The sequence below is a fragment of the Gorilla gorilla genome, chromosome 20 (assembly GCF_029281585.2).
Source record: "Gorilla gorilla gorilla isolate KB3781 chromosome 20, NHGRI_mGorGor1-v2.1_pri, whole genome shotgun sequence".
Classification (NCBI taxonomy): domain Eukaryota; kingdom Metazoa; phylum Chordata; class Mammalia; order Primates; family Hominidae; genus Gorilla; species Gorilla gorilla.
Genome location: NC_073244.2, coordinates 22206505 through 22213042, shown reverse-complemented (window position 1 = coordinate 22213042; position 6538 = coordinate 22206505).

The following is a 6538-nucleotide window of genomic DNA, read 5'->3' as shown; positions in this document are numbered from 1 at the left end:
TCTTTAGTTTAATTAGATCCCATTTGTCAATTTTGGCTTTTGTTGCCGTTGCTTTTGGTGTTTTAGACATGAAGTCCTTGCCCATGCCTATGTACTGAATGGTATTGCCTAGGTTTTCTTCTAGGGTTTTTATGGTTTTAGGTCTAACACTTAAGTCTTTAGTCCATCTTGAATTAATTTTTGTATAAGGTGTAAGGAAGGGATCCAGTTTCAGCTTTCTACATATGGCTAGCCAGTTTTCCCAGCACCATTTATTAAATAGGGAATCCTTTCCCCATTTCTTGTTTTTGTCATGTTGTCAAAGATCAGATAGAAGGACCTCTTCAAGGAGAACTACAAACCACTGCTCGATGAAATAAAAGAGGATACAAACAAATAGAAGAACATTCCATGCTCATGGGTAGGAAGAATCAATATTGTGAAAATGGCCATACTGCCCAAGGTAATTTATAGATTCAATGCCATCCCCATCAAGCTACCAATGACTTTCTTCACAGAATTGGAAAAAACTACTTTAAAGTTCATATGGAACCAAAAAAGAGCCCACATTGCCAAGTCAATCCTAAGCCAAAAGAACAAAGCTCAGAATCTACAATGAACTCCAACATATTTACAAGAAAAAAACAAACAACCCCATCAAAAAGTGGGTGAAGGATATGAACAGACACTTCTCAAAAGAAGACATTTATGCAGCCAAAAGACACATGAAAAAATGTTCGTCATCACTGGCCATCAGAGAAATGCAAATCAAAACCACAATGAGATGCCATCTCACACCAGTTAGAATGGTGATCATTAAAAAGTCAGGAAACAACAGGTGCTAGAGAGGATGTGGAGAAATAGGAACACTTTTACACTGTTGGTGGGACTGTAAACTAGTTCAACCATTGTGGAAGCCAGTGTGGCGATTCCTCAGGGATCTAGAACTAGAAATACCATTTGACCCAACAATCCCTTTACTGGGTATATACCCAGAGGATTATAAAACATGCTGCTATGAAGACACATGCACACGTATGTTTATTGCGGCACTATTCACAATAGCAAAGACTTGGAACCAACCCAAATGTCCAACAATGATAGACTGGATTAAGAAAATGTGGCACATATACACCATGGAATACTATGCAGCCATAAAAAATGACGAGTTCATGTCCTTTGTAGGGACATGGATGAAGCTGGAAACCATCATTCTCAGCAAACTATCGCAAGGACAAAAAACCAAACACCACATGTTCTTACCCATAGGTGAGAACTGAACAATGAGAACACATGGACACAGGAAGGGGAACATCACACACCAGGGACTGTTGTGGGTGGGTGGAGGGGGGAGGGATAGCATTAGGAGATATACGTAATGTTAAATGATGAGTTAATGGGTGCAGCACACCAACATGGCACATGTATACATATGTAACAAACCTGCATGTTGTGCACATGTACCCTAAAACTTAAAGTATAATAAAAAAATTAGTCAGATGTGGTGGTGAACACCTGTAATCCCAGCTACTTGGGAGGTTGAGGCAGGAGAATCGTGTGAGCCCGAGAGGCGAAGGTTGCAGTGAGCGGGACGGTGCCACTGCACGCCAACCTGGGCAACAGGGTGAGACTCTGTCTCAAAACAAACAAACAAACAAATAAATAAAAATAAAAGAGAGGGAAGAAAACATTAGGGTCAGAATGAGAAAGTGTAACTTTTGTTTAATTAGAATTTCAGAAGTAAAATAAAAAATAGGGCACAGGCATTGTTTGAAGAAATTGTGGCCAAGATTTTTCTAAAACTGATTAAAAACAGTTTAGATTTGAGAACCTCAATGAACCCCAAGCAAAATAAAGAGGAATCCACACCTTAACCATTGTGTTAAAACTTCAGAAAAAAAAAGAGAGAAAAAAAAAAAACAGTAGTTAAGAAGAGGGGAGTAAAGAGAGAGATTAATTCTAAGGAGATGGATAGCTAACTTCTCAATGCCAAAAGTAAAATCTGGAAGACTATAGATGTCCTTTTCCATGTGCTTAAAGAAAGTAACTGCAATCTAGACTTTTTTTTTTTTCTTTTATTTTTTTGAGACAGGGTCTCACTCTGTCACCCAGGCTGGAATGCAGCGGCGAAATCTTGGCCCACAGCACCTCTGCCTTACGGGTTCAAGCGATTCTCCAGCCTCAGTCTCCTGAGTAGCTGGGACCACAGGCACATGCCACCATGCCTGGCTAGTTTAGTTTTTGTTTAGTTCAGTTTTGTTTTTTGTGAGATGGAGTCTTGCTTTGTCCCCAAGGCTGGAGTGCAGTGGCGCGATCTTGGCTCAGTGCAAGCTCGGCCTCCCAGGTTCACGCCATTCTCCTGCCTCAGCCTCCCAAGTAGCTGGGACTACAGGCACCCGCCACCAGGCCCAGCTAATTTTTTTGTATTTTTAGTAGAGATGGGGTTTCACAGTGTTAGCCAGGATGGTCTCGATCTCCTGACCTCGTGATCCGCCTGCCTCAGCTTCCCAAAGTGCTGGGATTACAGGTGTGAGCCACTGCGCCCGGCCAGTTTTTGTTTTTGTTTTTTGTTTGTTTGTTTGTTTGAGACCAGTTTTTGTATTTTTTATAGAGACGCGGTTTTGCCTTGTGGATCAGGCTGGTCTCCAACTCCTGGGCTCAAAGCAATCTGCCCAACTGTTCATGAAATTCTGGCCTTGCTCCCTGAGTCTGACAGGAATGGAACTGCCAGCAGGTGAGGTCTGTCCTTGCATAGGGGGTGGGTATATTGGGTGATGCACCCCACTTACTGGGGGCTGTAAGTCCAGCTGCCTGATGTGGGGAAAAGAAAGAGAGATCAGACTGTTATTGTGTCTATGTAGAAAAAGGAAAACATAAGAAACTCCATTTTGATCTGTACAAAGAAAAATTGTTCTGCTTTGAGATACTGTTAATCTGTAACTTTAGCCCCAACCCTGTGCTCACAGAAACATGTGCTGTATTGAATCAAGTTTTAAGGTATTTAGGGCTGTGCGGCATGTGCCTTGTTAACAATATGTTTGCAGACAGTATGCTTGACAAAAGTCATCGCCATTCTCCATTCTCTATTAACCAGGGACACGGAAAGCCACAGGGACCTCTGCCCAAGAAAGCCTGGGTATTGCCCAAGGTTTCCCCCCACCGAGACAGACTGAGATATGGCCTCGTGGGAAGGGAAAGACTTTACCATCCCCCAGCCCGACACCCGTAAAGGGTCTGTGCTGAGGAGGAGTAGTGAAAGAGGAAAGCCTCTTTGCTGTTGAGATAAGAGGAAGGCCTCTGTTTCCCACATGTTCCTGGGAAGGGAATGTCTCAGTGTAAATCTGACTGTTCATTCTATTCTGAGATAGGAGAAAACCGCCCTGTGGCTGGAGGCGAGATATGCTGGTGGCAATACTGCTCTGTTACTCTGCTACACTGAGATGTTTGGGTAAAGAGAAACATAAATGTAGCCCATGTGCACATCCGGGCACAGTACCTTCCCTTGAACTTATTCATGACACAGATTCTGTTACACGTTTTCCTGCTGACCTTCTCCCCATCATCACCCTGTTCACCCTCTTCTCCCTCGCACTCCCCTTGCTGGGACAGTGAAAATAGTAATCAATAAATATTGAGGGAACTCAGAGACCGGCACCGGTACAGGTCCTCGCATGCTGAGTGTGCTGGTCCCCTGGGTCCACTGTTCTTTCTCTACACTTTGTCTCTGTGTCTTATTTCTTTTCTCAGTCTCTCGTCCCACCTGACGAGAAATACCCACAGGTGTGAAGGGGCTGGCCCCCCTCAGCCTGAATCCCCTGGCTGATTGAGCTGGCAGTGGTGCTGGGGTGGGGGATGTCTAGGGGCTCCCCAACACCTGGCTAGTTTCAGAAGCACTGTCTTCCCCACCCTCCTGCTCAGCAGCTCTGCTAGGAGCCCCATCCTTCAAGACCCCCTTCTCCCGAGTGTACCCCATAGGGCAATTCTGGACAGGATCCAGGGAGGGCCAGGAGGAGAGCCCTGGATCTGTTGGGTGGAGCATCCTGGGTGTGGGAGGAGGAGCCAGGTGCTGATTCAACAGCCTCCAGAAAGCTCCCCTCTGGGCCACCACGTTGCCTGAAATTCCTCCATTATAAATGTCCCTGTATTAATATGGCATTGACCCTAACGAATGGGGGTGGAGCAGCACGGCAGAAGGAAAGGATTTGGACTTGAGGGTCTCATAGACCTGAGTTCCTGTGAGCTCTGCAACTTGGGCTACAGGCCTGGCCTCTCTGAGCCTCAGTTTGCTTTTATGTTAAATGGACATCTTCCCTCCTCTGGATGCCATCACTTGGGTCTCTCCAACAATCCCCGGGACTCTGGCCTACAGAGCTGATGGGAGGGTAGTGGGACAGCTTTGGGCATTGTCATCCAGCTGAGCATCTGATACAAGCAGGTGTGGTTTACGTAGAGCACCTGGCACACAGTAGGTGCACTTTATGTAGAGCACCTGGCACACAGTAGTGTACTTTACGTGGAGTACCTAACACATAGTAGGCACACTTTATGTGGCATACCTGGCACACAGTAGGTGGTCTTTATGTAGTGTACCTGGCACACGGTATGTGTGCTTTATGTCAAGTATGTTGCACTGAGTAGTTTTACTTTATGTAGGGGACCTAACACACGGGAGAAGCATTTTATGTGGAACATCTGGCACACAGTAGGTGTGCTTTATTTAGAGCACCTGGTACACAGCAAGCATGGTTTATAGAAAGGGCCAGGGACTCAAGATACAGGATTTGTGAAGGGCTCCCAGCATACAGTAGACAGTATTTATGTGGAGCACCTGGCACACAGTAGGTGCATATATATGGAGTAGCCAGCACACGGTAGACAAGATTTATGTAGATTACTTGATGCAGAGTAGGTGCGCTTTCTGTGGGTCACCAGATACATAGTAGACATGCTCAATGTGGAGCACCTGACACACAGTAGGTATGCTTTATATACAGCACATGGCACAGAGTAGGCACGCTTTATATGAAGTACTCTGCATAAAGTAAGCTTACATTATGTACGGCATGCTGCACACAGTAGGTGAGCTTTATGTGGCATACCTGGCACATAGTAGACAGAATTTATGTAGAGTATCTGATACACAGTAAGTGCGCTTTATATAGTGAGACTGGCACACACTAGGTGCACACAGTAGTGCTTTCCATACAGTCTTTCGCATGGGGTAGAGACAGGCACACAGCAGCTCAAGTGCTAGTTGTCATCCCCTTCCCTTCGGTCCCTCTTTTTGGAGCTCCCTTTTCTTAGGAGCCTTCCTCCGTCGCCCTCTAAGGCCTCATCTGACATCCCATTTCCCAGATGGGAAGCCTGAGCCCAGGATGGCCACATTGCCGACAGTCAGAGAAAGGACAGGTCAGAACAAGGACTACACTCGGGGTCCCCTCGCTCTGCCCTCCCCTGCCTGGACCCCGTCCGCTCAAGGCCCCTCTCAGCCTCATCCCCTGTGCCTCTGCTCTGTCCTCTAAGCTGAGCCCAGCTTCTAGGTTTGCTCCTCCAGCTGGGCTTTTTATCCCCAGACTCTGACGAAGGTAATCCTCAGCAGGGTTGGGACTGGATTCTTTCTTCCTGCTTCAAGCAGTCAGGTCTCAGCTCAGGCCCTGGGCTGCCTGGAGGCAGGACTTGAACTCTTGCCAGGCTGTGAAGCCAGAGATGAGAGGCTTCTGTCTCTGAATCTCCTAAGTCTGCACCAAGATGTAGCGCCTGACATCCTCCCCGCCCATGTTTGGAGAGGAGCCCAGATGATCTGGGACAAGGGTTGGCCCAGCCCGGCCCAGCTCAGGTGGCTGTGAACTCTCAAGTTCATGCTTTTACCTGCCACATCCTTGCCTTGAAAGGGCAGGGTGGCTGTAAACTTGGGGGTCAGAGTCCCCTTTAACCACTCCCCAACTTCCCCTCTAAACTGTGAGGGAGATGCTGAGACCTGAGGATCCAGTCCCCATACTGGGGCACCCTGAGCTGGTTCCTCTGCACCCAGCTGGCCAAACCCCAGGTTTTGGCCGGCATCTCCCAGGCAAGGGAGATGCACCCAGGCTGTGGAGATTGGCTGGCCCAGCCCAGCGCAGCCCAGCCTCCCACGACCTTTCCCTAAATCAGGGGCCAGAGGCAAAGAACTCCCAGCATAAGAGGAGAGGAGGTTGTGTGGTACAAGCTGCTCCTGACAGAAGGTGCCAGGCTGGGGGTGGTCAGACTGGAGCCTCCTGGCCTGGGATGGGGCGGGGCACTGCCCAAGGCTGGGGTGTCTCCAGGCTGCTGGCCTGGGAGACTGGTGGTTTCCTGGTAACCGGACCCCTGGCAACCTCCCAGTGATTCAGGCTGGGCCTTTCTGGACTCTAATCAGTCTCTCTCTCTCTTCTCCTTTCTGGGTGGTTACTAGGCAACTAGAGGCCACTTGGCTATTGGATTTGGCTGGGGCTTTCTGGAATTTAGCTCTCAGTCCTTGTTTATTCATCCCAGAGCCCTCCCTTTCCTGCCTCCACCCACCCCTTCCCTGCTCCTCTCCACT